The sequence below is a fragment of the Pinus tabuliformis genome, chromosome 5_2 (genome assembly GCF_031772625.1).
Source record: "Pinus tabuliformis cultivar Carrire ecotype Pingquan chromosome 5_2, CPIR1, whole genome shotgun sequence".
Lineage (NCBI taxonomy): Eukaryota > Viridiplantae > Streptophyta > Pinopsida > Pinales > Pinaceae > Pinus > Pinus tabuliformis.
Window position 1 is genome coordinate 612,009,055 of NC_142306.1, and position 7,867 is coordinate 612,016,921.

General features: G+C 36.4%; 1 pseudogene; it reads left to right on the plus strand.

The window, feature by feature from the left end:
• The first annotated feature begins 4,487 nt into the window (after positions 1-4,487).
• On the plus strand, positions 4,488-7,064 carry LOC149160511 (L-type lectin-domain containing receptor kinase IV.1 pseudogene; annotated as a pseudogene).
• The last annotated feature ends 803 nt before the right edge of the window (positions 7,065-7,867 follow it).

Here is a 7,867-nt window from a genome sequence, read left to right on the forward strand (position 1 = left end):
AGTCCCTATGAATCCAAGATTATAAGCAGACCTCTCTCAAAGAAAAGGGTTTCCAAAAACTAGCCCCAAAATTCTATGGGCCTTATTAGGTACTTCAATGTATAGGAGCAATCGCTTACAAACTAGCCCTGCCGACTACTTCAAAAATCCACCTAGTATTCCATGTATCTTGCCTCAAGAAAGTTGTGGGGAACAATTGCAGGGTTCAAACAAGTCTACCAGAATTGGATGAGGAAGGTTCACTTTGGCTCTAACTTGAACAGGTCCTCGATACTCATGAAAGACATCTTTGTGGCCACACAATTAAGGAATTCCTCATCAAGTGGAAAGACACCTCTCTAGAAGATGCGACATGGGAACCAACCACTATTCTTTAGCAGTTTCCGCAGCTTCAGCCTTGAGGAAAAGGCTGCTTTTGATGGGGTAGGGCATGTTAGGGTCCAACCCTAACCCCTTTATTTATGTAATAAGCCCAAGGGGCCTTATCAGATTCATAGTTAGTTAGTTGAGTTTATAAACCCTGTAAGCAGTTATCCGCATTAATAATAATTGTAAGTGCTTGACTCACATTATAGGCAAGGCGCCACAATTAGTTATAAATGAGCCATAGTTATAAATAAAGTGTTTAGCTCATATTATGCAAGGGACCATTAATAGTTAGGGTTTGGATATCATAAAACTATAAATATTCTTACATAGCAAGGGAAGAAGCATAAAGTTTTATTGTAATTGAACTCTGCTCTGTTGGAGGTTTCCCCATCGAAAAGGAAAGTGAACATTGTATTCTACTCCTGAATAATAAAATATATTTGTAGCTTGTTTCAATTCATGTGATATATCTCTATTTTTGGCAATATTGTTTTGTATTTTTGGCATTCTGTTATTCTTGCAGGTTGAGTGCATAACACAGGCCATAAACGTTACTTCTTTGTACTCACAACCATTTTCTATTCTAAGAAAAAAAGAATATTGGCTTCACCTTCCAGTTGGGTTTTCTCTTGAAAGGGTTTCCCAAGTTATATCTTTTGCTATTCATGTTTTGTGGGTTTTTATTTCACTTTTCTTCATTTTCTGCATAATTATAATCTGCATGCATATGAAATTAAACAATGATTTATAGATCCATAAATCTAAAGAGAAATAAACCTCATAGTGTAGATTTCATATTTTTAAGTATAATTTTATCAGATCTGTTGTGACGAATTTTCTAATGGAGTATCCATGGAAATTTATGGATCATTGGATCTAAGCAAAAGTATGTAGAGTGGGTACTTATTGGGTGCAAAATCTAATTATGCTTCGAACGAGTTCCCATACTTGAAATTTGGGTATACTTGTAAGGAGATAAGTTGAAAATACAATGAAAAAATATTTTTCTTTATTTTCCCTCCAAAAATATTTAGCCCTAGGGATGACATCATCATGTTGAATTCTATTGGTTCTTCTAAAGTTGATTTTGTTAATATATATTTCAATTTGAGGCCCATTGTTTATCTCAAAATTCTGCTATGAGCTCAATGCATGGCTTTCACATTGTTAGATGTTCACCTTTCCTACAACCTCCTTTCAATTCGTTTTATGCTCACTTTATCTTCAATGTATGATGTTATTCACCTCTTGTACACTCTTTTAAGTCCAAGCACTTGATTTGTTTTGAGCAAGCAAAGATACTAGCCTCTGTTCCTTTTTATAACTCTCGAATTATTTGAGAAGCCCTTGAAATCGTGAAGAATCCTAATAACTTTAATAGAGAGGATGGATTCAGGCTAGCCATTCCTGGCAGCCCGTTATCCACCAACTCACCCATTACATTTCCCCCCTCCTTTGGTTACCATCTTTCCCTTTGGTTTATTTTTTGTTTAAAAAAATGATCATTTCTTATTTATCTTTATTTATTATTCAAACTTTTTCCTGATTAATTATTTATCCTTCCTTTCTATCATTTTTTAAGGTGTTTTTAATGCTTTTGTCTTCCTTTTATCCTCTTTCTATGTCAATGTGCCCCTAAAATTTCATCCTTCCCTCTTTAATCTAGCCTTATTTTTATCTTAATAATTATAATTTATTCATTTAATTTCTTCATTACTTGAATTAAATCATTTTATTTAACATTATTTCAAATTTGTTAGTTATGAAAAAAAAAAAAAATCCTTAAATATCAATTTGACTTGTTTGTTACTCTAATCTAATTTAACCATGGTTTCTAATTAGTTTACTCTAAGTTCACTAAATTTAATTTAAATCATTATATTTTAATTTCACCTTTTTATATTTGGTCAAATAATTGTTTATTCATTAATTAAATCAATTTTAACAACCATTTCTAAATATGTTTTATTTCAATTTATTATAAATTCTTAAATAAAATTTCAATTTGACCGTATTCAAAATTTAGTCTAATATTTATTTTAATTTATTGATTAATTTACACTTATCTTAACATCCATTTCTAATTAATAGTTTTAAATTATTATTTTTCATCTTAATCTTTAACTTATTTTAATTCTTACACAAAGCCCCTAGTTCCTCTTCCTATAACAAGGCTCTTGAGCAATAGTTTAATCATATTAACATCTATTTCTTATTAATAATTTTAAATTATTAATTTTTATCTTAATATTTGACTTATTTTAATTCTTACACAAAAGCTCCTAATTCCTCTTAGGATTTAATCATATAGCTTTTTAGTTAATGATAATGGATGAAATAACCATCTGAAACCTTGGACTATACACAATTCTTGCTAAAAATCTTCAACAATAATTTATTATAAATTATTTATTAATGCATATTCACTCATAGTTAATACATGAATAATATCTTTTAAAAGATGACTAACCTTAATCCTATAAAAATCATTTTAAATTTTAATTGAAAATGGAAAAATAATTAAGATATAAATAATATTAAAAAACCAATAAATAAATAACTATATAATCAATTTCTGGTTGGCTAAGAGCTCGTCTTCCTCGGACGTAAGAAACAGGTTAACGGCCCAAACCCAGAGGCATCTGGCAGGAGTGAAAGCTGCTCCCTTACGGACCACCACGGGTAATTACAGGTGGCGTGGTTTTCCTTGATAACGGTATGAGTCAAATCGACATTCGCGGATAGCAGCCAGAGATGGCTGTCCTCACTGTTGTTTGACACTGAGTTTATAGGTTTTGCCACTTTCGGAAAAAAAACTATATAATCAATTAATTATTTTTATTAAAATTTAACTAAATATACATTATATGCTATATTATTTAAATTAATTAATATATATATATATATATATATAAGTAACAATGTTCATGTACAGCATATTAAACATACCGAACAATGTTTGTGCAGTAAATATGTTTAAATTAATATAAAATATTAAAAATATATATATAAAACAATGTTCATGTACTGCATATTAAACGTGCCGAACAATTTTTGTGCAGTACATATTAAACCTATTTTTATTTAATTATAATTTAAATTAAAAAGAGAAAAATAATATAAAATATTTAAAAGTATATATATATATGTAACAATGTTCATGTACTGAATATTAAACGTACCGAACAATGTTTGTGCAGTACATATTAAACATATTTTGATTTAATTATAATTTAAATTAAAAAGAGAATGCACTGGAGATTTTATAAGATAAAACAAAATAAAATAGTAGATTTATTAGAAAGTTTATTTTATATTAAAAATATATATATTTCAGTTGTGGAAATAAAATGGTAAATATTATATATATATATATATATATATATATATATATATTCATCATTATCTGTTGGTGTCTTTAGAAGTGGAGGAACGCTTCAGGACTCCAAGGATTCCATTCTCTCTTCTCTCATTTACATATCTGCGATGCTCAATCCAGCATGATGATTTTCTTTTTATGATGATCAGCAAATGGTTTTGCTTGGCCTTTGCTTATATCTTTGGTTTTTTCAGGATATGTCTTGTTATATTGGGTTTTCTCATGGACTTATCTAGGCTCCAGGCCTGTTAATATCTACTGAATGCTCAGAACTGCCGGCCATCTACCTGTCGAAATGCTTTTGGCTCTTATGTATATACTTTATATTTCCTTAATATAAAATATGATGATTTTCACTCTGAAAAAAAAAAAAATATTTCAGTTGTAGTAGATTTGATTTGCTCAACTTAGTCAAGATTTAGTGGAACCCAACTGAGAGAAAAAAAATAAAAATTAATATTTCAAAAATAAAAAATAATGGTAGATTCAGAGGAGAGTGATTTTCTCAGGGTAGTCGAGACTTAAGGGAAGAGTAGAAATATTTCAATTTTTGACACAGAAAAATTGTAGGTTTAATTGCATTTGGCCAATGCGAGGTAAGGTTGAAGAATTGAGATAAGATTATTTATATGGCTTTTCAAGTTAAACATAATTTTAAAATACAAATCGTGACATTGAAATCCTGAAGTCCTCCACGTGGTGGATAATATTGCGGATGACTTGGTTGTCACAGCCCACAGATCCGTACTCTTACGTTTGGTCTCTATTCATGTATGACAGCGCATAATAGATCTCTTACGTCACTATTAGAACTGTTTGACCATCTCTCTTTGTTCCAAATTTTCTTATGCTACCCACCTTATGACACGGACAAAACAAAAGCAGTTCTGGCATGTGATTAATTATAAAAATTGTGCCGCTGAATTTGTGAATTGGTTCAGACTTGGGTGGGCAGAGATGAGAAAATTCATATATTGATTATTGATATGCCGCAGCAATGTACCATTATTTTCTAGAATTTAGCAAAGCGAAAAATTCGATTCGCGATGCTATTTCCATGGCGCAGCCTCGTTCTGATAGCCTGCACCTCCCTCGTCGTACAACTTATTCCTGCGCAGGCCGTGGAGGATCGTCGACATGATACCACTTTCCTCTTCGACGGATTCAATGGAACCAACTTGATCTTGGAGGCTAATGCTTCAGTCATCGGCTCTGAATCCGTACTCTCCCTTACAAATCACTCGCATGAGTTCATGCTCGGCCGCGCGCTGTATGCAGCTCCTGTGCAAATGAAAAGCAACCATACGGTTTCCTCCTTCAGCACTACCTTCGTTTTCTCCATTGTGCCTCCTCCCTCTAACGAAGGGGGACACGGATTAGCCTTCATCATGACGCCTTACACATCTCCCATGGGGGCTCAGCCGGTCCAGTATTTGGGCTTGCTTAACCTCACCAGCAACGGGCAGCCATACAATCATTTATTCGCAGTGGAGTTTGATACCATCATGAATGTGGAATTCAAAGATCCAGACCGCAACCACGTGGGTGTGGACATCAACAGTCTCATCTCAGTCCAGACCGAGACCGCCGGCTATTGGAATGGTGAGGAATTCCATGAACTCAACCTCAGGAGCGGACGGAACATACAGGCCTGGATCGATTACGATCATCTTGAGAGTAGTCTCAATGTTACCATTACGGTGGCCGGGTTGCCGAGACCGCAGAGGCCGTTGATATCTGTGCAAATCGATCTGCAGAATATTGTGGAAGAGAAGATGTTGGTGGGCTTTTCAGCGGCAACGGGGCTGTTTGTGGAAGACCATTACATTCTCGCGTGGAGCTTCACCACCGAAGACACGGCGCCGCCTCTCGATGTTTCTTGCCTCTCTTCATTTGCTAACATGTACTCAGAACCTCTGAGCCGGGGATTCATAGCCGCGTGACCGTGGTTTCTGTGGTTCTCTTCTCGCTGGTGATTGCGGCTGCCATGTTTCTGAGAAGAACACTAAACAGGGAAACGATCGAAGAATGGGAGCAGGAGTACTGGCCCCATAGATTCCTTACAAGGAGCTGAGTATCGCCACGCGAGGTTTTCGGGACGAAAACCTTTTGGGGTACGGGGGATTTGGCATGGTTTACAAGGGTGTTCTACCCAGTAGCCGCCAAGAAGTCGCAGTGAAATGTATAACGACGGAATCCAAGGAAGGAATGAAGGGGTTTGTTGCAGAGATCTCAAGCATGGGGCGGCTACAGCACCGGAACCTGGTTCAACTCCAAGGATGGTGCCGAAGGCATACACAGCTATTCATCGTTTACGACTACATGCCCAACGGAAGCCTGCATAAATCATCTTCGGTAGTCCGACAACAGTCCTGCCGTGGCATCGGCGATACGCGATCCTAAAGGGCGTCGCTGCGGGGCTGCTGTATCTGCACGAGCAATGGGAGAAGAGGGTCGTCCACAGGGACATTAAGTCGAGCAACGTGCTGTTGGAATCGGAGTTCAACGGGCGGCTTAGTGACTTCGGGCTCGCTCGGCTCTATGATCACAGTGAGAATCCGGAGACGACACATGTGGTAGGAACGTTGGGATACATAGCGCCGGAGTTGATACGGACGGGGAAGGCAACTCCTAGCTCGGACGTGTTCAGCTTCGGTGTTCTGCTGTTGGAGGTGGCTTGCGGGAAGAGTCCAGTGGATTCGTTGGAGGACTCGGAGCAGACGATTTTAGTGGAGTGGGCGTGGGAGCTGTACACGGAGGGGAGGCTGCTGGAGGCGTCGGATCCAAAGCTGGGCGCAAAGGGTGGATATGATGAAGGCGAGATGGAGAAAGTGCTGCAATTGGGGTTATTGTGTACTCATCCAGAGCCCGGGAGCAGGTTGGGCATGCGACAGGTTTGCCAAATACTGAACGGTGAAGCTCAAGTTCCTTACGGATAGTAGGTGCAACACTTTTATTTTTTATATATTATATTTTATGTTCCCATGCGGGCCCAGCGAGTACACTGCTAATGTTGCTGGTCACTGGTTCAAATCCGGGAAAGAGAGCATGCCGTTACTCAAGTTATTGCTAGCTCTGGGGATTTAAGTAGTAGTCTAATGTTACAGAACATAGCTCTGCCCTATCTACTGGCTGCGACTAAGCAGAGTTGAAAGCTCTGAGAGCGGGAATTTGAAGTCCAAATTCCTTCCTTAGATTTGAAGGTCATAACCTTTTATATTAAACATTTTAGTTAATTTTATGATGAGTAGGCTTCATTTGTCACCGTATTCGATTCGTAAAGGGCGACAGTAATAATAATTACTTTCAAATTCAATCTGTGGATAATATTATTTTATAATATTTGTAAAAATTTTGGTGTTTCCACCTGTTCCAGGTATTTGGTTTGGAGATTGTGTCAATACTTTTGGTTAATTGTTATTTCTTTTTTAAATTTAGTTGTATAATTTTTTTATCCACATGACTAACAATGATCATCCAGTTTTCAAAAAATATTTATCATGCCCGTTTTGGAAAAATATTTATCTAATATTTTGATAGGATTTTTTAAATTGTTATTGAATTAAAATTTTATTTTGTAAAATTATATATATATATATGATTTATATATAATATTGGGGTATGGAGATGGTGTTAATATTTTTGTATAAGCAGAGATTGTTATTTTTAGTTTTTTTAATTTAGTTGTATAATTTTTTTATTTATATCATTAATAATGGTCATTCAATTTTGAAAAAAATATTTATCTAATAATTTGATAATCCCTTATGGAAGTGACCAAGGCGAGAGACAGATGGAGGTGTGTTGGAGAGTGGAGCCAAATGGGCTTCCAGGCGCCGCATGAATATTTAATGGGCCATTGGGACTTGAACCCTGCTCCCGCATGTACTACATAATGCACAACATAGGCAAGAAGGAGGGTGGTCATTTGCAATTGTTGGGCGATGAGGAGAGAGTGTTGGGCGGCGTCTTGGCTCAGGCTGTGGCTTGGGGCGATAGTGCAGGGCGAGCTCGGTGAATGCGAACATGCGGATATTGGAACCTCTAGTAAATTTGGCCATGAAATTCGGGGGTGGAATTCATTAGCAGGTGTGACTGGGGAAACTGCTCCAGGCCTGG